General features: G+C 43.6%; 1 long non-coding RNA gene across 1 annotated transcript in view; it reads right to left on the bottom strand.

The window, feature by feature from the left end:
• Nucleotides 1-6,626: 6,626 nt before the first annotated feature.
• LOC117359601 overlaps nucleotides 6,627-26,286 on the bottom strand; it is an 86,264-nt gene continuing 66,604 nt past the window's right edge. Inside the window, exon 3 of the long non-coding RNA XR_004539277.1 lies at nucleotides 6,627-6,928. This is a non-coding gene — a long non-coding RNA (uncharacterized LOC117359601). The remainder of the gene's footprint in view (nucleotides 6,929-26,286) is intronic.

Below are 26,286 nucleotides of genomic sequence, written 5' to 3'. Positions count from 1 at the left end.
GTTCATGAGAAGGCCCTGTCAGTAGAAGAAGAGTCGGCATCTCTCCTGTCAATCTTCAATTTAAAGGTTGGGTTGTGGGATGCCTAAGAAGAATCACACAGCAGAGTCCTATACAGAATCGCATCTGCCTTAATAGACAGATGCCTAACCCTCCTGATTCTCTAACCAGAGCCCATGTCACCGGTGTCACTTATAAAATTGTGCCTGTCTGATCAAGGGATCCCTTACCATCACTTGATCATGGCAAGAGAATTCCAGATCAGCTGAGCCAGTGGCTTTGGGGAGTCCTCAACCTAACTTTGTTCACACACCAATATAGTGAAAAACACCCAGTAATACACACTCAGGTAATTCTTATACTTAATGAGTATTCGGAGTTCAGATTCCACCAATTCAAACGAACTGGAATGGAGTGGTGTTCTTCATAATTCCCTTTTATAATTTTTATTTCTAGTTTATAACTTAATTTTCTTTATAACTTATGTAGTTTAAAATTTAACTTATCTTTTTAGTCCTTCCGGTTCCCCTTCCCGACGCGTTTCGAGTATCTTTATCAAAGGTCGGGGGAACTGCAATAAATACAAAAACCACATTATATCTTCAAATACTCCCCTATTTTCAATATAGTTATCAAAAACAACAACCCTGACCTAAGGATAAGCAAAAGCTTGTTCCATTTATCACTGCTGCTGACATTCTAAGATGGCCGCAGCAGCAAACCTGAGCCTTAAATAAGCCCCTCCCCTGACTTCCTCATCATACCGGCTAACAGCCTATCACACAATCCCTCTATCTCATTCATACTAATCCTAATCAATCCTGATCCCCTCATGCATCCACTTGGGCCATCCAGTCCGAGACTTTGTTCAGACCAGTAGGGGCCATTGTTTCCAACTGAAACATCCATCTGAGTTTTCTTAGATTTAACATGCGCTCTATGTTGCCACCCTCCCACCCTACTGTGATCATATCAAGTACCCTCCACTTTAAATCAGCAAGGTTATGATTACAAACCTTCCAATGTCTAACCAATGTCTAACCTTCCAATGTCTAACCTTCCAATGTCTAACCAATGTCTAACCTGGGATTTATGCTCCGTTAAGCGTACCTTTATTGCCCGAGTAGTACGGCCAACATATAGTTTTGGGCAGGGGCATTGGATCAGATAGATGACACAAGAGAGATGAAACAACGTTTTTACAACCGGGGATACCCCCAGATGTGGTCCAAAAAGCATATAAGAGAGCCAAGTACGCTCAAAGGGAATTACTATTACTAACTAAGTCTAATAGCAATAATGGGGAAACTGAAACAGTAGTGTTTGTGCAATGCTTTTCTACCCTGGCTCAAGAAATTGCATGGATCATTCGTAGGCATTGGCATATTGCCCAACTGGCCATCCCCACCCTAACTGAAAACCCTATTTGTTCTTATCGTAGGGGAAAAAATTTAGGTGAAAGTGTTGGGCATTATATCTTTAGAGATGTGGAAACCCGCACCGTGGGGTGTCATGTTCCTTGCGGTCGGTGCCAATGGTGTCCTTATGTTATGGCTGGGGAAAGCTGGACTCATCCCACCTTGGGGAAAAAATATATAACAAGATATCACACGAACTGCAATTCGGATCATGTCATCTATCTGATCCAAGGTGGACCCTAGCATCTGGTAACTGTGATTTGGGTTATTCTTCCCAATATGCATCACTTTGCGTATTGTCTTTATCAACCTGTATGCAGCATCTTTTCTTCTTATCCCTCCCAAACCACATTTAGAGCTAACTCTTGGTCACTCACCTCCCTCTTTTCACTCTTTGCTGGTCAGTTTCAATGATCAGAGTCAGCGGCAGCCATTGCTACAGGCTGCCTGCTGGAGACCCAGAAGCCTCTCCTCTGCCACATCTCATCCGGGCAGAAACAGGACATTGTAACAACAGTAGAAGAGAGGCTTCCTGGTTGCCAGCAGACAGCCTTTAGCCATGGCTGCTGCTGACTGACCCATTGAAGACAACTGGCAAAAGTGAAGAGAGGGAGATGCAGGGACCGTGGGACCCAGCATTCTTTCCGAAATTCTCTGCTGCTGGGTGGGCAGGCTTGGTTTCCAGGTCCACCCATTGCTACCCCCCAGCTAGATCTACCCATTGCTACACCCATGCCACCTTCTTCTGCTTACCCGTCCCTCCCTCCCTGTCACCTGTCTCTCCCACCTACCCCCCATGGTGCAACACTGACGCTGACTCGACCCCCCCCCCCCCCCACCGTGATGTACCTTATTTTCCCTGGTGGTCAAGTGGTTTCTTTGTAAGCAGAAAAGAGCCCAACTTGAAAGTCTCGTGAGGCTGGCCCATGAAGTCTCGGCAGTCATTTTGAACATCTTCGAACCAGCGGCGCTCTAAAAGCCGCAGGGGCAGGAAAGAGTTGGGCTCTTTCCTGCTCCCAAAGAAGAATTTTTGGTGCATGCATAGAAAGAGGCATAGCCCCTGATGAAACCGAGTGTGAAACGATTGGGCAGCCGTCGGGCATAAAAGATAAGTGCCTTCCTTTCTTTAGCACCTTAAGCACTAAAAGTACTTTATATTTATCGAATGTTATCAAATGAAGTTTACAAAATCAATTTAGAGCCCATGCCACTTTACCAAGACCAATGATGAATTTACCACCCCAGTAAGGGCACGAAAAATCATTTAAGTAGTGCCTTGGGTAGTTGAGGTCTGGTTATTCAATCTGACTTGATATCAATTTGTTCTCTGGTTCATACAATTGTTATTTGTTTGAACAAATTTTTGTTTTCTTCAGTTCAAGTTGAGTGGTCAATTACCATGCCATTTAATCCAATTAAAAACAATTAAGTTGCATGCGGAACTAAGTTAGGTGTCGCTAGGCATCCATGATTAGGGCACCTAACCTAGGCACTGTTTATAGAATTGGACCTATAGTTTCTTTTGGAAAATTACCCCACAAAATTATCACACATTTACACATGGAGGCTTATTTTCATAGCACTTAGACAGACATACAAAGTTCCATAGGTTGCTATGGTACTTTGTGTGTCTAAGTGCTTTGAAAATGAGCCCCCTAGTTTTTAGTACATATAAATCTCATAGCTTATATTATGTCCTTACACACTTATTTTATAAAGTATGCATGTTAATGCTAACCTCTCCTCATCCTTTCCCTAGCAATTCCTCTGCTCAGCTCAAATAAACAGCCTGTATTCGCATAGGTTTACATGCATATGGTTCGGGTGATTTTATAACAGACTATTTCTTCATTAAAAATTATTTTTACCCATATCGCCTTCAAAATATTTTAGTGGAGGAGTAGCTTAGTAGTGCATCATCCTGAGAACCTGGGGAGCTGGGTTTGATTCCCTTGAAAATCTGGGTAAGTCACTTAACCTTCTATTGTCCCAGGTACAAAATAAGTACCTGTCTATAAATATGTAAACTGATTTGATTGTAATCATAGAAAGGCATTATATCAAGTCCCATTTCCTTTTCCTAGTGCATGAATTTCCACATACAGAATAAATGAATATTCAGTGGATAAATTTTTGGATTCAATGCAAGGTCCATTTCAGAAAGTGCCTGATGTGTATAAGGAATGCTCCAAATAAATCAGTAAAACAAATTACTTGTGTTCAGTTCTCGTCTTGTCATGCTTGTGCCTGTCTACTTTTCTTTCTGTTCTTGACTGTTGGGATTCTGTGTGCAAACTCTATAGGAGAGACAGGACTCACAAGAAGGGTGGAGGAATAGCACTATATATAAAGGACACCATTCACTCGACCGGAATGAATACGGCAGCAAAGATGGAAGGATTGGAATCATTATGGGTCAAATTACCGGGAAGAAATGGAGCTGACATAAAGTTGGGACTGTACTATCGCCCATCTGGACAAACAGAAGCAAACGACAAAGAACTGGAAGCAGAATTGAGGCGGGAATGCAAAAGCGGAAGTGTGATGGTAATGGGGGATTTTAACTACCCCGGGATAGACTGGAGTATTGGAAATTCCAACTGTGTGAGGGAAGCAGAATTCCTAGAGGCTGTGAGGGACTGCTTCATGGAACAGCTTGTCAAGGAACCAACACGAGGGGATGCCACTCTCGATCTAATCCTCAACGGGCTAGGGGGACCTGCAAAGAATGTGGAAGTAATAGGACCACTAGGAAACAGCGATCACAACATGATCCAGTACAAATTAGAAGTAGGAACATCAAAAGTGAAGAGAATCACAGCAACAACGCTCAACTTCAAGAAAGGGAACTACGATGCTATGAGAGCAATGGTGAGAAAGAAACTAAAAAACAGCCCAAAAAGGATGGAGACCGTAGAGAAAGCCTGGTCCTTATTCAAGGACACGGTGCAAGAAGCACAAAACCTGTACATCCCCAGGTTTAGGAAAGGATGCCAAAAAAAAAAAATCAAACAAAAGACCCGGTATGGATAACAAATGAAGTGAAGAAAGCGATAGGTGACAAGAAAAAATCGTTTCGAAAATGGAAAAAGGACCAAACCGGGGAGAACTGGAAAGAACACAAAAAACACCAAAAAGAATGTCACCGAGTGGTTAGGAAAGCAAAAAGAGAATACGAAGAGAGGCTGGCTGGGGAAGCAAGAAACTTCAAAACGTTCTTCAGATACGTTAAAGGGAAGCAACCGGCGAGGGAGGAAGTAGGACCGTTGGATGATGGAGACAGAAAGGGAGTGGTAAATGAGGAAAAAGAGGTAGCTGACAGGTTAAACAAGTTCTTCTCGTCTGTCTTCACGATCGAGGACACATCAAATGTACCAGAACCCGAAGAGATCATAAGTGGAGATCAAGAAGAAAAATTGTCACAATTAGAGGTAAGCCATGAGGATGTCCTCAAACAGATAGATAGATTGAAGAGTGACAAATCACCAGGCCCGGACGGAATCCACCCAAGGGTACTAAAAGAACTAAGAAACGAGATAGCGGAAACAATCTGACAAATTTTTAACCTATCCTTGAAAACTGGGGAGATCCCGGAGGATTGGAAAATAGCAAATGTCATACCTATCTTCAAAAAGGGATCGAGGGGTGACCCGGGGAACTACAGGCCGGTAAGCTTGACTTCAGTTCCGGGCAAGATGGTAGAAGCACTGATAAAAGACAGCATCTGTGAGCACATAGAAAAAAATGGACAACTGAAAGCGAGCCAGCATGGCTTCTGCAAGGGAAGATCATGACAAACGAACTTACTGCACTTCTTTGAAGGGATAAACAGCCAGATGGACAAAGGGGAACCCATAGACACCATTTATCTCGACTTCCAAAAAGCTTTTGACAAGATACCTCATGAATGGCTACTTAGGAAGCAGTGGAACCACGGGTTGGAAGGGGACATATTCAGATTGATTAAACACTGGTTGGCAGGCAGAAAGCAAAGGGTTGGAGTGAAGGGCCACTATTCGGACTGGAGGAGGGTCACGAGCGGTGTTCCGCAGGGGTCGGTGCTCGGACCGCTGCTGTTCAATGTATTTATAAATGACCTGGAATCGGGGATGAAGTGTGAAGTTATAAAATTTGCGGATGACACCAAACTCTGTAGCAAGGTTAGAACCGCAGAAGAATGTGAAGACCTACAAAGGGACCTAAACAAACTGGAAGAGTGGGCAAATAAATGGCAAATGAACTTTAATATAGAGAAATGCAAGGTCATACATATAGGGAAAAAGAACCCGATGTTCAGCTACAAAATGGGGGGATCAGTGCTAGGGGAAAGTAACCTTGAAAAAGACTTGGGTGTGCTGGTGGATACAACAATGAAATCAATGGCACAATGTGCAGCAGCCTCAAAGAAAGCAAACCGAATGTTGGGTATTACAACAAGGATGAAGGAAGTCATCATGCCGCTGTATCGCGCGATGGTGCGCTCACATCTGGAGTACTGTGTCCAATATTAGTCACCGTACCTCAAGAAGGACATGGCGATATTTGAGAGGGTTCAGAGAAGAGCGACAAAATTGATAAAAGGTATGGAGAACCTTTCATACGCAGACAGGTTAGAAAGGCTGGGGCTCTTCTCCCTGGAAAAGTGGAGACTCAGAGGAGACATGATAGAGACTTTCAAGATCATGAAAGGCATAGAGAAGGTAGAAAGGGACAGATTCTTCAGCCTATTGGGAACCACAAGAACAAGGGGCCACTCAGAGAAATTGAAAGGGGACAGGTTTAGAACCAATGCTAGGAAATTCTTTTTCACTCAGAGGATGGTGGATACCTGGAATGCGCTTCCGGAGGTTGAGATAGGACAGAGAACACTACCGGGTTTCAAAGAAGGATTGGATAAATTCCTGAAGGATATGGGGATTGAGGGATATAGATAAAGGTAGAGATAGGCTATGAAAGGGTCTAGATAGAAGGACAAGGGGGATTAAAGGGTTTAGACAGGGATCACCTTACAGGTCATGGACCTGATGGGCTGCCGTGGGAGCAGGCTGCTGGGCGCGATGGACCTCTGGTCTGACCCAGCGGAGGCAACTTCTTATGTTCTTATGTTCTATCAGTGATTTGGTGCTTCCCTGCCAACACTTGGCTCCTTCTTCTAATAACAGTACCTGGCAGATTTATTTAATTGTATTCTTTTTTTTTTTTTTAACTTTATCTTTATTAAATTTAAAATTTTATGATAACAACAATCATAATGAAATAAAACAGTATCCATTATACATCAAATCATATAAGAAAATTATAAGGAAAATTTAAACATTCTTTCAACTGTTAATTAGTCCACAATCATTAAGGGAGGAGTATCAAAGATCGAAGACTATTTTACTCCATCATTTTATCAGGAAACAATCAGGCATCCTGAAGTGGACCCAACTTGCAAACTAGGAACATTATCTTGGCTACAGATAGGGGTACTTGCGGTCGTCACCTCTTTATCCAAGATAAATCTCGATAACTGTGCGGATTCAAAGAAAATATATTTAGCTCCCTTGAAATTAATCAAACATTTACACAGAAATCTCAATACAAAGGTAGCTCCCATTTTTAAAACCTGTGGTCTCAAGAGCAAAAACTGTTTCCTCTTTTTTTTGTGTTATCCTAGAAACATCTGGGTACATTCTTATTTTTTGATTCAGTAATAAAACATCTTTGTATTTAAAAATCAACTTCAAAAGCCAATCTCTATCTGAATCTAAAGCTAATTGAACAAAAAGTGTGGCAAGCGTTAAGTGCTCTGATTTTGACTTTTCTAATAAATTTGTCAAATCCAAAACATCTATTGCGGGTTCCTGATGATCCTCCGGAGTTTTCTTCTTTCCCAAGGAAATATAATAAATTTTTGAAATTGGCGGAAAAGAATTTTGTGGGACTTTCAGAACCTCCGAGAGATAATGTTTAAACATATCCAGAGCTGTAGTAGTAATTGATTTAGGAAAATTGATCAATCTCAAACTTTGCCTCCATGTTAAGTTCTCCAAAACTTCCATTTTAAAGTTAATATTATCATTATCTTTTATAAGGAGCTGATTTTGTGCTCCCAATACTTCCAATTTTTTTTCCTGCTCAAGTGATTTTTTTCTCACATTAAGCAAAAGCTTCCAACTTTTTTTCTTGCTCAAGTGATTTTTCCTCAAGTTTGCCCACTTTTTTTTTGCAAAATTACAGTCTCAGATAGTATCCCAGAACAATGAGTGGATAATGTTTGCAATTGAGTTCCCAGAGAAATCTTTAAAGTTGAGTTTGCTTCCCAAATAGAGTTTAAATCAACCATAGAAGGCTTTTCTAGGGGATCAAGTGAGCAATTAAATTTTAGATCTTTAAGTTGCACAGTACCTTCTTGCAAATTCGGCAATGGTAGTGATTCTTGCCATTCCTCCAATTGTTCCAAGACTTCACGCAGCAGCAGTTGCGTTGAAGAGGCAGTAGAAACTCTCTGGACTGCTTGTTCTTCATCTTCCTCCTCCTCACAACTCATGGAGGCAGCCACCATACTCCCCTCACTCTCCACGTCCTGCAGTTCCGGTCGGGGGAGTGACTGCGCCGGCATGTCTCGTTCCTCTGGTGAAAGACTGGTTGCCTCGAAAGAGATGCAGGGGCTCTCCGACATGCCCCCACCTTGCGCCGAGGACTTTTCATCCAGTTCTCTTTGGGGCCTGCATTCAATGAACGCATCCATTGGCCCAAGTAATTGCTGTACTCCAGGTTCCACAGGAAAAACCCGGTTCTTGGATTTACGCTTCACCATAATCGTAGTAGAAGGCTCAATGGTGTTCAGCCTAACGCCTTCAGGCCGCCATCTAGGTAGGCTCATTTAATTCTATTCTTTATGATGATTGAAAAAGAAAATCAAGTCTGAAATAAGTTTGTTCCTTAAGTACTGAAATGCTTTTTTCTGTAATTGACTGTAGAACAGTCTCTGAGATCCTGGAACAATGCTTTGTATTATTACTTGATAAAACACCAACATTATTTTGTCTTAAGAATTTGTTCAATTAAAGCACAAAACTACTGTGACCCAGGTGTCACTACAGCTCTTGTAGTTGAAGTTCTCTTTCATGCCCTTTCAGGGGTGGAAACGCTTTGGAAACTGCATAGAGGAATAACACCTAAGATTGTTCTTGAAGGGTACCCAAATGGGGTGTGCCCAGGGTGGAGCTATGTGGGTCTCTTAGGTTAGGTTTAAGTCCCAGCTTTTTCTTTTTTTTGCCACCCAGATTGTAGTCTTAGTCCTGAAAGGTCAGACAAACTTCGGACGTCACAAGCCCTGCCAATCTAAGTCTGGATTTAGGAACAGGCATTGAAGGCAGCTGTCTCTGTGTCCAACTTCTGATAGGTGCTGGGCATTGTTGTTGCTACCATGCCCAGCACAGGATTAACACTGTATTGGACCCTAGCCAAATATATATTTGAGGGCCCCTCTACCAGGATTTCCCCTTCCCCCTTTCTCTGATTTACTTCTTTTCTCCCCCTCTCCCCCAATATATCACTTCTTCAGAAATAGCAGGGAACATGAAGAGGCTATCTAATTCCATTATCAAGTTTGTTTACGTCATTCCCTGAGCGTTAAGAAAAAATTAATTGATTAACATCTCTCTTCTGGAATTGCTTCATGTACATGGAACTTATTGCCTGTTGAGATGCAATTAGAATGTGATTATATGATGATTTGAAAGTTTTTAAAGACCTGGCTTTTTCATAAGCTTTGTACTGTAATTAACATTTATTTATTAGGATTTTTTTTATTTACTTGTGAGATTTGATGCAATAGGCTTGTTATTTTGGAGAATATATTGTAATTTCTTTTTCTAGTATAAATTGTTTAATGCTGATATTAATAATATGAGTGAATGTATAAATAAATATCATTATTTCCGTACTATATATCCCACCCATATACTATTGTTTTATATTGGTTATATTGATTGGTATTAATTGTACACTGAGAAATTGCTGTTATTAGATATTATAAGAAACATAAAGGCCCTTTTACTAACCCCCTCTTCTACAAAGCCATGCTAGCAGCTGCCACATGGCAACAGCCCCAAAGCCCTTTATATCTCTATGGGCTTCAGGGCCGTTACCGCATGGCAGACGCTAGCATGGATTTCTAGAAGAGGGGGTAAGCTTTCCACAGCTTCAAATGGCTTACCATGGGACATATTTAGGTGCCCTATGATAAGTTCCAAATCGGCACATGCGAACTGTGCTATAAAATATTTTAAAATTTTTGTTAGAGGGGATATGTATGAAAACAAAGAGTAAGCATTCCTGTGCTAATCACAGTTAGCATTTCCCCATTACTGTACACTGATCCCCTAATTCTATATGTGGTGTTCAAAATTGCATGTGCAAGTATGGGGGCATGTCCAATTTGCACACAAAATTTAATTGAATTTTGAACCAATTAACACCAATAATTGGACGCAAACAACATTTATTAGTGCTAATTGGCAATAATTAGAATTTACACATTCATCTTTGTAGTTGGGATTCTATAAATATGTGTGTAAATTTTTATGCAAAATCCAAAAAAAGGAGGGAGGGGCATGGGAGGGCATTCCTAGAATTTGAGTGCAGTTATAGAATAAGGCAGATCTGTGCCTAATTTAGATGCAAAGATTTATACTAGGATTCAGCTGAAGAAAGACTAAAAAGGTTAAGGCTCTTCAGCTTGGACAAGAGATGGCTGAGGGGAGATATAATTGAAGTCTACAAAATCCTGGATGGAGTAGAACGGGGTATAAGTGGATCGATTTTTCACTCCGTCAAAAATTTCTGCCGTCATACTCTATGTTTGTATGTTGCATGAAGCTCACTTCAACTGCTGCTGCTCCATAGCATGGCAAGACATGATTCCAATCTCTGCTGTTGTCATAGTACAGGTAAGAGGAGGCTCAGATACTCCGGAGCTCCAATCAAGTAATTGAGTGAGTTTAGTTGCAAAAATGGATGGTGTTTTTCTGGGTCTCACCCTGCTGTCTCCAAGCTGCCTTCTCATCTCCTACACCTCTGATCTTCAGTATTTTTATCCATTGCATCTCTTCTCTTCTGTTACTCTTCCCTGCACAACATAGTTTGCAGAACAGACTTGCTATAACCATACCAAGCTGACCTTTTCACTGTGTGCATAACTATCTTCCTTACCTGTTTGCACTGTTCTTTCAACAGTTGCAGCTGAAAGAGGAGATGCCTGGAACCTTGTGTCCAATTGCTATTTAATTTTATATCAACCCAGTTTACAATGTAAACCCCAACTCAGAACTCTGTAATCATTCTTGTTTCACAGATTCTTACCTTTTGGATTATGCATTGCATTTTTACCTTTCAGATTACTATGCAATGCAAACACATAAAAAGTATTGTCAGCATGTAAACATATTTCAGTAATTTATGTATTTTTGCATAATTTCCTAGAAATTTCAGGTAGGAAAATAATCTATTACACAAAATTTAAAGCTATTTGTTGATTATTCACATGAAATTGTACCATGTTTTCACGCGAATAGTGCTTTTTAAAATGATGATATCTCCAAAATTGACACACCCTACTTCCCATGTCCTTCATCAGTAGACTTACCTAACTATGCAACTGTCACAGGTGTTCTGCTTCCCTACCCAGTATCTTCACTGTGGACATTCACTTTGCTAACACCAATGCAGAATGCTTATTTCCATATAACCATTTTGGTTTCACATAGGTTCGGTGCTGCAATAAGACTGTAAACTTTCTCCATTTGTTGTAATGCAAGAAAAACACAATTAGGTGTATATGGTGCCGCTTAAGTTTTTAAAAAATTCATATTTATGTTGACAGGAAGGGTGAAAGTGCAAAATATTATTGACTGACTGTCAGGCTTTCAGTTAAGTAAGTGCCCGTGATAGTTAATCAATAGTGTTTGTCCTAAATAATACCAGTCTTTGATTCTGAAACAAATGCCACCTGCCTTTCTAGGCATCAGGCAGTGGCAGTGCTGTGTGATAACAATGATAAACTCATTTGCTGTTGTCTTGATGGAATTAAGATCAGCTCCTGTTCCTCGAGTCTTTGATTGATCTTTTTATCTTAGCTAAAGACCAGTAAGTAACATTCTTTTAATGGAAACAAGGGATAGATGGTATTGTTCCCTTGCACGCATCACAAAACAATATTTCAGTTGTATTAGATGAACAGTTTGATTTTTTTTTAAAAAAGCAAGCAGATTTATCCCATAGCACCATTAGTTTGCTAACATAATTATGATTGGGCCTCATATTCATGATCACTGTTTTGCTGATCACTGCCGGCATTATACCCGGAAACTCAATGCTGGGCCATGTCCAGGCACCAGCATTGAATGTCTGGGTTTGAGGAGGTGGCTAACACATTCCCCCCCCACCTTCATTGAGTCATGGTAAAGGTTTCTACCGCAGCTCAGAGTGCTAAATGTTCTGAAACTGCTCTGATTCTCATAGAATTCCTATCAGAGCAGTGTTGGAGCATTTAGCACTCCGGTCCGTAGTAGAACCCTCTGTTGCGGCTTAGTAAAAGAGGGGGATAGTTTGTTAATTGCTGTATTCAGCACTTAACCACCTATGAGTTACTGCACAAGGACAGGACTAACTTTTATGGGGTCCTATTTGTGTGGCTGGTTAAGTGCTGAATATCGGCACTTAACGGGTCAAGTACTATCTCTGTCCCAGAATACCCCCAAATAGCCATTTTTCAGTTCAGAGCTATTTTCCAACAGCACTGTTATGAGCACTAAAAAAATATTTTAAAAATATTTTGGAGTATCTTTATGTTGTTTTTATAAGCTTCTGTGGGGGTTTTTGTTGGTTATAATATATCCCTCCACTTTGAAGTCAAGCTCAGTCTGCAATATTATCACAGAAAAACTGAAGGTGGAGTCAACATCTGCACTGTTAGTGCCTGTCTGTGTTAACTGGAGGCCCCATCAAAAAATTAGTCCTTCTGGCTAAATGGTGGAAACATTAACCAGGAATATCTATCTTATTATATACTTAACTAGTGTTTTAGCCCGTTACATTCGTTACAGTAACGGGTGCTAGAATAGCCCCACCTATACCCTGACCCTGATTCTGACCCCACCCATGCCCTGCCTCTATCATGCCCGGACCCTGCCTCCCACTGATCCCAGTCCCACCACCTCTCCTTTCACCATTTCCTTTGTACCCTTTTGGCCCTCCTGACAGGGTCTTTACTTACGCGAGGCGGCAGCAGCAGTCCTGACGTACCAACCTTTCCCCCCTCAGTGCCCCAAAGCAGCAGTGGTCCTACCATTTCCATCTCTCCCTTTCCCCCTTTCACACCCTCAACCAACATTGCTTTCTGATTCTTCCTTTATCCAAGGCCCAGGTGCACTTCCACACACTTCCTAAAATTGCTCCTCATGGCCCAAAAACATGTTGGAAGGGAAGAGTAGATTCTCTTCCCTCACATAATCAAGCAGCACACATACCTCCAGCCCCTTCATTTTCCCCTGAAACTGATTAAGTCACCTCTGCAACCTCAAGGATTATTAAGCCATCAATCACAGCTGTCACAGGCGTAACCTCCTGAAGATCAAGTGCTCGCCCTTTATTTAGGGGATGGCGTGAGTCAAAATATCCAAGATGCAAAGCACACCAATTAGTGAGCTTCATTTTGCCTCTTTGCCAGACATAAAGTGCCGCTGCTAAGCTATTCATGACATAAATCAGACAGGTGAAGCCATCTAATGCCGCGGCCTGCAGCCGCCGACAGCTGCGGCGGCCTTCAGCTGTCGACAGCCGCTGCTGCGGCCTCCAGCTGCCACGGTCGACATCCTCCTCGGGGGATTCTCGCGCATGCGCACTCCTACCTGCGGTGCCCTACAGTTGCGCGCTTAGGGCTTTATTATATTAGATATAAGAATTGCCATACTGGTACAGACCGAAAGTCCATCAAGCCCAGTATCCTGTTTCCACAGTGGCCAACCCAGGTCCCAAGTAACTAGCCAGATCCCAAGTAGTAAAACAGATTTTATGCTGCTTATCCTAGGAATAAGTGGATTTCCCCAAGCCATCTCAATAACGGTCTATGGACTTCTCTTTTAGAAAATTATCCCAACCTTTTTTAAACTCTACTATGCTCAGTTCACCACATTTTCCAGTAAAAATTCCCAGGGTTTAATTACATGTTGAGTAAAGAAATATTTTCTACGGTTTGTTTTATATTTACTATATAGTAGCTTCATCATATGCCCCTAGTCCTAGCATTTTTGGAAACAGTAAACATGCGATTCACATCTACCCTTTTTACTCCACTCTTCTCCAAAATAATCTCAGTCTATCCCAAATATTATTCTCTTTTTATTAAAGTACTAGCTGATGACCCGGCGTTGCAAGGGTATTTAATTATAGCAATAACACTGTAAATGGATTCAAATAAAGATACTTTATAGTGGTGAATGAAATTATTGTTTTACAGCTTAATAAAAAGTACAATATTCAAATTATAATGTGAAATATTTGACAAAATGAATACAATACAACTAACGCAAAACGTGATTATAAACAAAATTTTTAGTTTCACCTCCAGGAGCAAGAACATATAAATTAATGGGGGAACCCACCCTTGAGCAAGCAACATAGAGTTGTGGGCCGAGAGACCCCCAGAACATATCACCCCAGGAAGTGAGGGATCTGCATACCAAGTTTCGTTCAAATCGGTCAAGCCGTTTTTGAATTACTGTGAGAATGGCAGCTTTTTACAGTTTTTCCATTGACATGAATGGGTGAAATCTGATTTTATGTTTGTAGCTCCGCCCACATGTGCAGGTGGGCCGCGAGAACCCCAGAACATATCAGCCCAGGTAGTGAGGGACCTGCATACAAAGTTTCGTTCAAATCGGTCAAGCCGTTTTTGAATTACAGTGAGAATGGCAGCTTTTAACATTTTTTCCATTGACATGAATGAGTGATATCTGATTTTCTGTTTGTAGCTCCGCCCACGTGTGCAGGTGGGCCGCGATACCCCCAGAACATATCATCCCAGGTAGTGAGGGATCTGCATACCAAGTTTCGTTCAAATCGGTCAAGCCGTTTTTTGTATGATCGCGGCATATACACACACACATACACACATACATACCTCCGATTTTATATATATAGATTTTTCAAATAAAGGATATTATTAAAAGAGGACTTCCCCTACTTTAAATTTAAAAAAAGTTAGAACTAAAAAAAAAAAGAATTGTATTATTCAATAAATAATAAAAATATAAACAAACAAGGACTTTCTCTACTTTATTCTTATTGCTTTTGGAAAATAAATCTTTGATGCATAAGATCTGAGATGTTTGTCTTTTACGCTCCCCCCTTTACAAAACCACAAAAGCAGTTTAGTGCCAGTCGGCGCTCTAAATGCTGTGCACTGCTCCAGCGCTCACAGGAACTCTTTGTGGAGACCCTCTGTCGCTCCCTGGGGAAGTGAACAATGATTGCTGCCACTCTTGAGGCACTGCAGGATATCGGTGCAGTGACATCAGTCCCTCCCTCCAAACATTGGACAGACAGGTACTCCTTCTATTTTATTGTTCCAAAGAAAGGTGGATCCTTCTGCCCGGTCCTGGACCTCAAACAGGTTGATTCCCTGCAAGTTCAGCACCTCCAGATGGAAACTCTTCAGTCTGTAATCATGGCCGTTCAACCTGGAGAATTTCTCATCTCCCTCAATATGACAGAGGCCTATCTACACATTCCAATTTGGCCCCTGCATTACTGGTTTCTCTGGTTTGTGATTCTCGGCCTTCACTTCCAGTTTGCCACCTTGCTGTTTGGACTCTCCATCACTCCCAGGACATTCTCTATGATAATGGTGGTGGTGGCAGCATTTCTGCGCAGAGAGGGAATATGGGTTCATCTATACCTGGACAACTGGCTGATTCAGGCTGACTTGGCGTGGGATGCCAGAATGGCCACCAATCGGGTGGTCCCAATTTTGCAGTCTCTCAGTTGGGTGGTCAACACGGCCAAGAGTCACCTCAAACCGACTTGACATCTGGAGTACTTGTGAGTGCTGTTTGACATGGCTCGAGGGCTGGTCGTTCTTCCAGACACCAGGATAGCCAAGCTACAGGACCAGATCTACCACTTGCTCTTTGATCCATGCCCCTCTACTGGGGACTATGCACAAGTCCTCTGCTCCATGGTGACAGCGCTGGATGTAGTCCCCTGGGCCAGGGCCCACATGAGATCTCTGCAGTGGTTGCTTCTGTCCCACTGGTCACCTGTTGTCAGGACTATGCAGTTTGCCTCTGTTGGTCCATGGAGGCCAGAGCCAGCATGATATGGTTTCTCCTTATGTCCAGTCTCTGTCGTGCGAAGTGGTGATGACTGATATCAGCCTCCTGGGTTGGGGAGGTCACTGCCATCACAGAACAGCTTAGGGGCAATGAAGCATGATGGAGGCAATATGGCCTATAAACCAGCTGGAACTTGAAACGATCTGCCTTGCCCTGCTGGCCTTAACCGAGCACCTCGTGGGAAAACCAGTCCAGGTCCTGTCGAACAACATGGCAGTGGTGGCTTACATCAACAGGCAGGGGGGGTACAAAAAGCGAGTACATGTCAGAGGAGGCTTCACTCCTTCTCTAATGGGCAGAAAGGACAGTCTCTCTCCTGTCCGCGTCCCACAATGCGGGCATCTCCAATCTCGTGGCAGACTTCCTCATCAGGAAAACATTGGATCAGTCAGAATGGGAACTGTCTCCGACAGCATTCCAGCTCAGCTCTCAACACTTGGGCCTCCCTCTCATGGACCTGATGGCATTGAGATGCAACTCCAAGGTCCCCCGGTTCTTCAGTCGGAGGAGGGATCCGGAGTCCAAAGGGATCAATATGCTCTCACTCCTGTGGCCTTCCGACTCTTTCCTCTACATGTTTCTGCCTTGGCTGCTGATCGACAGGCTCCTCAAAAGAATTTGCTGACACCAGAGTCAGATTATTCTGGTCACCCCGGATTGGCCACGTCATCCATGGTATGCCTACCTGATCCAGATACTAGTAGACAATCTGTTGCGCCTTCCGGTATCACCCAGTCTCCGCCAGGGGCCAGTTCACATACTAGACCCATCCCGCTTTGGTCTTATGGCCTGGTTCTTGAGCGAACGTGCCTGAGAAAGAAGGGTTTCTCAGAGTCTATTATTTCTACCCTCCTCCAGGCCCATAAGTGATCCATGTTTGCTGCATACATCAGAGTGTGGCATCTCTTTGAGGCTTGGTGTTCTACTTTGGCTATTTCTCCTTTCCATATTCAGTTGCCCCACATTTTGGCCTTTCTGCAGGTTGGCTACCAGAAGGGTCTTTCTGCCAGTTTGTTGTGGGTTCATGTTGCAGCATTAGCTTGCTTCTGTAGCTGCCTTAACAATTCCTCTTTAGTGGTTCACCCAGATGTAGTGCACTTCCTAAGAGGTGGGGGGGAGGGAGGGGGGGGGAGCAGTTGCAGCATCCTCTATATTGCCCTTGTCCAGAATGGCATTTGAATCTCATTCTCAAAGCGCTCCAGCAACCTCCTTTTGAATCTGTCTGGCGAGCTACGGTCAAACACCTTACCTTGAAGATGGACTTTTTGGTGGCTATCTCTTCGTTGTGTCAAGTGTTGCACTTACAGGCTCTCTTATTTTGCGACCTCTCATGCTTCACTGAGGCAGGTTTTCGATTCATACAACAGTTCCTTCTTTTTTGCCAAAGGTGGTCTTGACATTCCATCTCAACCAGCCTCTGTTCCTTCCTTCCTTTCGGGAGGAGGACTACCCCGAGGGTTTTCCGCAGTTGCATCTCCTTGATGTCAGTTGCGTTTTGATCCATTGCATGCCACCAATGAGTTTTGACATAGAGAATGACACGGGGAAAAAATCTGTCCCCGTCACTGCACCGTCCCCGGCCCACCATCCTCTGCACCGCCCCGTCACCGCCATCCCTTTCACCGCCCCGTCACCGCCACTGCCATCCCATTCACCGCCCCATCACCGTCCCCGTCTAGCACCCATCTTCTTCCCTCCGCTCCCCCATAGTCTGGCATCTGTCTTCTTCCCTTCCAGCGTCTTCTCCCCACTCTGCCTTCCACATTTCCTTTCAGGGTCTGTTCCTCTCTACCCTCTTTCAATGTCTGTTCTATTCCTTCCACCACCACCCTTCCCTCCCTCCTTTACCATCTGTTCCTTTCTACCACCCTTCTTTCATATCTTCTATCAGTCCCCCCACCATCACTAGCAGTCTCTCTTCTCCCTTACCATGAGCAAATAGAACTTCTGAAAATTGTATTGCTGAGGCATCATTTCTAGTACGCCTTTTTTTCCAGATGGATAATGACATCAATTTTATAATTCTTACTGTCTGCTCTGATTTCATTCACAATTTGGTTTGTGTTTTGTACCTGAGGATTCCATGAGGCATTTAACCTTTTCCTGTCTCTTCTGTGATTTCAAGTTGATTCCTTCAATAATGGAGTCTCAAGGCAGTAGCAGTTTTCTATTTTGGGCTCTTTTGACATTGTTTAAGGGATTTCTTGTACATTTGGTGCTGGTCTTCTTTGATGAGGTCACTTCAGAATCTATTTCCAAGGAAGATAAACTTTTTCCCTTTCACCCCCTCCTTCCTTGTGTGAGCCGGAACACGCGGTCCCCGCAAGCAAGTAATTTTATATCATTTTCATTCTATTCATTCATAGAAATTAAAGTCTAGATAATGCCAGTCACATAACAAAACATGATTTTACAAAAATAATTCCCTGCATAGTCAAGCCTGCAAGGATTACTAGATGTCTTTCAGCAGCTCCCCTCCCTCCCTCCCCCTTACCTTTGTGGCCAAGTCAAAATGATCTACCAACAATAAAATTTTAAAAACACAAAGCACGCTGTACGCAGAGAAAATGTTAATTATCATTTATATTCCGCGGGTTTTCAAAGAGGTCAAGGCAGATGACTTTATGCAATGTCACCTCAGTAACAACTATACAAAAATAGACAAATATTCCCCCTCCCTTTTTACTAAACTGCGATAGCGGTTTTTAGCGCAGGGAGCTGCGCTGAATGCCCCATGCTGCTCTCGACGCTCAGAGACTCCCTGCGCTAAAAACCGCTATTGCGTTTTAGTAAAATATGCATAATATTGCATAGTGCAAAATATAGACAGCAGATATAAATTCTCAAAACGGACACATTTTGATCACTAAGTTGAAAATAAAATCATTTTTCCTACCTTTTTGTCTGGTGATTTCATGAGTCTCTGGTCCTTCTTTCTTCTCCTGCCCCCCCCCCTTCTTTCTTTCTCTCTCCCCCTGACCCCTCTTTATTTCTGCCTTTCTTTCTCTCTCCCCCTGCCCCCCCTCTTTATTTTTTCCTTTCTTTCTCTCTCCCTCTAGCCCCCACAAAGCCATCGTGCCAATTTCTCCACTTCCACGATTCTTTCCCTACCCTCACCCCCAAGCCAGCAGCCGATTTCTCCCTGCTCCTTCCCCGATGTCCTGATGTCCTGAACTTCATCGGGCAGCAGCAGCATTCACAATTCACTGCTGTTGCCCGCTTCAGGCCTTCCTCTCTGTCGGGTCCTGTCTTCATGAAAACAGGAAGTAGGCAGGCCCCGGCAGAGAACAAGGCCTGAAGCCGGCAACAGCAGCGAATTGTAAACGCTGCTGCTGCCCGAAGAAGGTAATGGAGCACGAGGCAGACCGCTTCTCCCCCCTCCCAGCCGAACCCCCGCTGACCCTCCTATCTCCCCCCTCCATGAACCTTTCCGACCCTCCCAGCTAGAGCAGCAAACCTCCTTCGCGGCTTTCTCCTCCCTCTGTCGCGTCACTGATGACGTCGACAGTGATGCGGCAGAGGGAGGAGAAAGCCGACGCTACTGGAGGGAGGTTTGCTGCTTTCGCTGGGAGGGTCGGAAAGGTTCACTTGGGGGGGAGAGATAGGAGGGTCAGCGGGGGTTCGGCTGGGAGGGGGGAGAAGCGGTCTGCCTTGATGCTCCTAGGCCTGGCGCCATTACCTTTTTCGCCCCTCCCACCCCCCCCCCTTGGTACGCTACTGCTCTCTAGCTCTTCTTAGTTTGCCGGTTTTCTTTTTCGGCGACCGGCACGCTTTCAAAGAGCCGCGCATGCGCGGCTGCTCAAAGTTCAATCTTCTGCTCTGCTGCAACTTCCTGTTTCCATTGGGTCAGAGCAGAAGATTGAATACTGAGCAGCCGCGCATGCGCGGCTCTTTTGAAAGCGTTCCGGTCACCGAAAAAGAAAGCCGGCAAACTAAGGTGAGGTGGAGAGAGGAAGCTGGTTAAACGATCGAGCCGGCGTGCGGGTGGGCGGGTGGGGGCTGCGGGAACCGCACGATCCTTTATGCCTCACTGCGGTGACAAGACCATTCACCGCTCCACGGGGCGGTGATGGCCTTGTCCCCGTCCCCGCAGAGGCTGCTAATTTTCATTCCCCGTTTTTGGCGGGTTACCCGCGGCTAAACGCTGTAGCTGCGGGTAAACCGCCACCGTGTCATTCTCTATTTTGACATTCAAACTATCACTTTGTTATCTTTGGGGGCTCCAACAAAGGGGTTATGGCCTCTAAGGCTACAGTGGCTCAGATTCGGGAAGCAGTTTCCTCCACTTATGTTCTTGTGGGCAAACCCATTCTGCTTTGCTTGCCAACATTGAGGCAGTAAATTTCTCATCCAGCTACTGTGAGAGAGCTGAGGTTTTTGGGGTTTTTTTCAAGTTTTATTTAAAATTTGATACAAATGCTTATTAAAAATTTCTAAGGGTCTACAGTACAGATCTTCAGAGAGGTCACAGTGAGTACAGTAGTGTAGCTATATTGATAAACATTTATAATAAGGCAACCTTTTTATAAAGGACAAATTTTAATAATTTTTTTTAGTAACTTTTGGAGACCAACATCCCCTTTCTCAGGCAGTGGCATACCAAGGGTGGGGGTGGGGCAGTTCGCCCCAGATGCAGCTCCTAATAGGTTCTCCTCCAACCCTTTTCTATATTGTGGATGGTGGTGCTAAAAAATAATCGGCCCTGGGTGTCACATACCTAGGTACACCACTGGAGACAATTATATAGGATCTCTAAGGGAGAGGAAGGGATATTAGATGGCATGGTTGGGCAAACTGTATAGACCAGCGGTCTGAAACACATGGCCCGTGGGCCACATGCGGCTCTCCAGGTGCTATTTTGCGGCCTGCGGTCTGAATGCGATAATCAACTGCTCCCTTGCTGCAGTTGATTTTTCCGGTCAAAGCTGCAGCCGGCGGCGGCTCCTGGCGCCATCCACATCAACATTTCTCTTCCCCCTTTCCTTCCTTGTGGAGCAACAGCGTGTCTGGCCGGCTCAGTCGATCATTCCGTTCAAAGCCGTGGTTGGCGGCTCCTCGCGCTATCCACTCCTGTATCGGAAGCCTCTCTGACGTCACAACATCAGAGAGGCTTCAGACACAGGCGCGGATCTCGCGAGGAGTTGCCACCCACGGCTTTGAACGGAATGATCGACTGAGCCGGCCAGACACGCTGCTGCTCCATAAGGAAGGGAAGGGGGAAGAGAAATGCTGCTGCTACTGTACAGTGAAAGGGAGAGGGAGGGAAGGGGGAAGAGAAATGCCTCTGCTGCACAGGAAAGGGGGAAGGGAAATGCTGCTTCTGTTGCTGCTGCACCCAATTGGGGAAAGAGAGGGAAGGAAGGAGAAGGAAGACAAGGGAGAGGAGAGGAACAAGAGGTGCCAAGTTCATGGGAGGGAGGGAAGGAAAGGAGATACCAGACCATGGAGGGAGAGGGATAGATGCCAGGACATGGGGGAGGGAAGGAGAATGATGCCAGACCAGGGGAAAGGAAGGAAGAAAGGAGGGAGGGAGAGAAAGGAAGGAAAGAGATGTCAGACCATGGAAATAGGACGGAAGAGAAAAATAGGAAGGGAAGGGAAGACATGGAAACGTAGATTTTGAAAAGAAAGCAGAAAAATTGAATATTAAGTTAATGTCAAAGATGGATGCAAAGCAGAAAGTGAAGACGGAGAGAAAAACAGTCAAAGGACAAGAAGGCCCTGAAAACATAGTTAAAAGCACAGAAAAATAAAGTCACCAGCCAACAAAGGTAGGGAAAATGATTTTATTTTCAATATAGTGATTGAAATGTGTCAGTTTTGAGAAAGAAAAGATATTAAACTGTAAATGTGAGGGCTGCAGAAAAAAATAGGGTACTTGGAGGGCCACAGAAAAAAAAATAGTTAATGTCTTATTAAAGAAATGACAATTTTGCATAAGGTAAAATTCTTTATAGTTTATATATCTTTCCTTTTAACTGTTAAAGGAAAGTTTTATAAACTATAAAGAGTTTTACCTCATGCAATATTGTCATTTCTTTAATAAGACATTAACTATTTTTTCTGCGGCCCTCCAAGTGGCCCCGCAAAGGGTTTGAGTTTGAGACCACTGGTATAGTCCATAAGGTCTTTGTCTACCTTCATTATTCTATGAGTATATTTCTGTGTTTTTGGGGATCTGCTGGGTGCTTGTGACCTGGACTAGCCACTGTCAAGATACAGTATGCTAGACTCAACAAACTTTGGTCTGACTCCACCTGCTTTTTATATGTTCAAGAAGATGTATGGAGGAGTATACGAGGGGGCGTTGAAAAGTTCTCAGCCCAACCAACCAACATCCTAAATTCTGAGCATTATTTTGCCACTGTAGCTGAAAAGAGTGTCATCTTATTTTGTTAAGTTCCAATTTGCAGAAATAAAATTCTGTTTTGACATTGTTTCAGATCATTGATTGAACCATATCCATGTCATTTTCTTCTTGGTTGGGCTGAGAACTTTTCACATCTCCTCATACAGTGTTCATAAGCATTTAAGTATAAAATATTCTCTGCCCCAAGAAGCTTAAAGCCTGTGGTTACTTAGGCTGATGGGAGATAAAAGGGTCCTTTTACTAAGGTGCGTTAATGGATTTAGCATGCACTTACAAATTAGTGTGCTCTAAGCCATGCGGCCCATAGGTATACAAAAGGCTTCATGGCACTTAGTAAAAGGATCCTAAAATGACTTATTTAATATCAGAACAAGTGGCAGTGGCTACCTGTCTTCCTGTTTCTGTGACCCTTTATAATTTTGAACACTAACCTTCCCCCCCTCCTTTTCAGACACTTCTTTTAAAAACCATAGAGGCCTCTTGTACCTCATACCAGTTGTTCACTTTTCTAATGTGATCTAAAACCCAGGTTAAAGCCTTAACTTGGATTTTTATTCTAATACATGAACTGGGTGGGAACAGGACAGGATCTTATGCAAATATCTTGTGTAAAATAAAGCATGTTTATTTTAATATGCATTAACATTGATGGAGAATTTTAACTACACCTCCAGAGATCTTCACATTAACAGCAAGACATAAATGCATGTCAAAATGTACAGTAGAAATATGCATCCTAAATTTTTTTCAAGAGCTAAGCTAATGTTTTGTTGTTAGTGTCAAATTTTACAGTTAGATAATGCGTTAATAGCAAAACACATGTTAATAGTAAATAGACCCTAAGGTCCTCTAAATAAATTCTCACAAGCAGAGGAAGAATGATTTGAGAGTATGTGTTTGTAAAAGTAGGATGTTCTAATTACTTTTATAAATGGATTCCTTTCTATTTTGCATTTTCTGTGCAAGGGCATGCCTGGGAGACATTATGTATATTATTGAGATATGTGAGTTAGAAGAAATATATTACAGAAAATGAGATTTGAAGGACTTAAGTGACTGTTGAGGGATGATCAGGGGCTTGCATGTGGAAATATTAATTTTCTGCTGTCATGAAGTGGCACATACTAATGTGATAACAATTTAATGTGAGACCTGCAGGTGGCAGCAGAGATAAACATATGGCAAAAAGATTGGTTTGAGTGTTCATCTGAATTCACAATAGCTTTGAAACCCATCATTTATAAAGCAGCTGTCCCTGATGTTTTAAATAATTCAGTTAGTAATTATGGCAAATAAAACATACTCACAGGATTATTTTCTATTTTATTTCAAGTCAAATTACTAGAAGTCTTTGAAGATCTGGAAAATGTTTAATTTGTCAGTACCATATCAAAGCTTCATTAGAGTGCATTGCTCCTTACTAGATATCAATGATGGTGCCACCCTCATGTAGAAAGACATCTTTTCTATATAAACACTTAGCGGCAAATTCTATAAAGAATGCCTAAAAGTTAAGTGTCGTTTAGACAGTGGTGTACCTAGCATATGTGACACCCGGGGCCCATCATTTTTTGGCACCCCCCCCATCTGTACGAAAAACATGATTTTTAGTAACAAGCCACACATCACACATGAGTACCTAGGAAAAGGCAGCATCTTACATATTGCAGTGAGCAGTACATCAATACACCCATTGTAAAACTAAACAAGCCAGACTAGTACAGATCAATCCTACACTGTCAATCCTAACAGAAAACCATGTCTTTCGAACACACAGAACACAGAAAACACCTTCGCCTAGTATGGAATATGTCATCACAAAATAACCACTTCCCCTTTTACAAAACTGTAGTGTGGATTTTAGCCACGGTGGTAACAGCTCTGATGGTCATAGAATTATGAGCATCAGAGCTGCTGCCACCACGGCTGGCGCTAAAAAACGCTCCACAGTTTTGTAAAAGGGGGGATAAAATAGAAATACATAGACAAAGGTTAAATTAAACCAGCAAGAAGCTTGACTGTACATAAATGCAACACCACAGAAACAGTGACATGTCTCCTAAAGCAATAAATAAATAGAAAATTTTTGTTCTACCTTTGTCTTCTCTGGTTTCTGCTTTCCTCATCTTCTTGTTACTCTCTTCCTTCCGTCCACTGTCTGCCGTCTCTCTGCCCCTCCTTATATGGCATCTTCTCTCCTTCTATGCCCCTTCCAGAAACTGTATGCCTCCCCCTTCCATCTCTCCTTTCACCCCCATTGGTTTGGCATCCCTCTCCTTCCCTCTCCCATACCTCTCTTCTGCAATCCCTTTCTTCCCTCATTTTCCTTTTCAATTTATTTTCTGCATCCATCTAGATTACGTTTTTACTACCCTCTCATCAATTTCCTTTTTTACTGTCTACCTACAGCTCGCCACCTCTTTCCCTCAACCCCTCCAGTATTTCTCTAACTCAATCCTTTTCCCCCATCATCTGCCTTCTTCTATCTCCCCACTTCCATCATCTGCCCCTTCCCCCTACTTCCATCATCTGCCCTCTTCTCTCTTCCCTTTCTCCCCACTTCCATCATTTGCCCCTTCTCTCAATCTCTCCATCCACCACAGGCCCATCTTTCTCCCTTCCTCACCTTTCCGATTTTGGCAACAAGATCAGCAACCCCCCTCTCCCCACGATGACACTTAAGATCGGCAACGGGCCTCCTTCTACCCCTGGCATCAACAGAACTTCAGATCAGCAATGCGGTGCTCAGTCAAAAGTGGAAACAGGAAGCTGAGTCAAAGGGAAGCTTTTGACGTGAGCTCTAGAGAATGGCACGGGGAAAAAAATCTGTCCCCATCACTGCACCGTCCCCTTCACCACTCTGTCACCGCCATCCCATTCACTGCCCCGTCACCGTCCCCGCAGCATCCATACAAGCCTCAGTACTGTAATATTTAGCTTATTCCTTCCTTATAAATCAAAGTTCTGGCTGCTGAACTGGAGAAAGAGATGTTCAGCTGGCAGGGCTTTGTTTATAAATTTTTATCAACACAACTAATATACTACTTTGTCCTGAAGCAAAAAAAAAAAAAGAAAAAGAAATAGAATTTTTTTTCTACCTTTGTTGTCTGGTCTCTGCTTTCCTCATGTTCTCATTCAATTCCTTCCATCCACTGTCTCTCTTATCTCTGCATCTTCCATTTGCTCTGTTACTATGCCTCTCCCTTTCTCCCCCCTTCCAAATTGGTCTGGCACCCATCTTCTTCCCTCCGCTCCCCCCATAGTCTGGCATCTCTCTCTTCTTCCCTGCCAGCATCTTCTCCCCACTCTCTCTTCCCCATTTCCCTTCAGCGTCTTCTCCTCACTATCTCTTCCCCATTTCCCTTCAGCGTCTTCTCCCCACTCTCTCTTCCCCATTTTCCTTCAGCATCTTCTCCCCACTCTCTCTTCCCCATTTCCCTTCAGCATCTTCTCCCCACTCTCTCTTCTCTATTTCCTTTCAGCGTCCTTCTCCCCCCCGTCTTCCCCATGTCCTGTCAGCGTCCTTCTTCCCCATGTGCTTTCAGTGTCCTTCTCCCCCCCGTCTTCCCCATGTCCTGTCAGCGTCCTTCTTCCCCATGTGCTTTCAGTGTCCTTCTCCCCCCTCAGTCTTCCCCATGTGCTTTCAGCGTCCTTCTCCCCCCTCGGTCTTCCCCATGTGTTTTCAACATCCTTCTCCCCCTCTGTCTTCCCCATGTGCTTTCAGCGTCCTTCTCCCTCCTCTATTTTACCCATTTCCCTTAAGCATCTTTTCCTCTCCACTCCACCTTTCCTCCCTTTCTCCCCCCCCCCCCGCCCACCCGCCCGACAACAGGCCCGGTCCGACAAACCTCCCTGCCCTGTGGCTGCGAGTCTAAATTACCTTCTTACAGCAGCCGAGTGTTGTAGTTGCATATGGCTGCCATAAAGGTCATCTCTGACACAACTTCCGGTTGCGTCAGAGATGACCTTTAAGGCAGCCACATGCAGCTTCAATACTCCAGCTGCTGTAAGAAGGTAATTTAGACTTGCGGCCATAGGGCAGGGAGGTTTGTTGGACCGGGCCTGTTGTCAGTTAGGTGGGCGGGGGGGGGGAAGCGCCACGAAGGTAAAGAGACCTGG

The sequence above is a fragment of the Geotrypetes seraphini genome, chromosome 4 (genome assembly GCF_902459505.1).
Source record: "Geotrypetes seraphini chromosome 4, aGeoSer1.1, whole genome shotgun sequence".
Taxonomy (NCBI): domain Eukaryota; kingdom Metazoa; phylum Chordata; class Amphibia; order Gymnophiona; family Dermophiidae; genus Geotrypetes; species Geotrypetes seraphini.
This window is presented reverse-complemented; position numbering and strand designations above follow the sequence as displayed.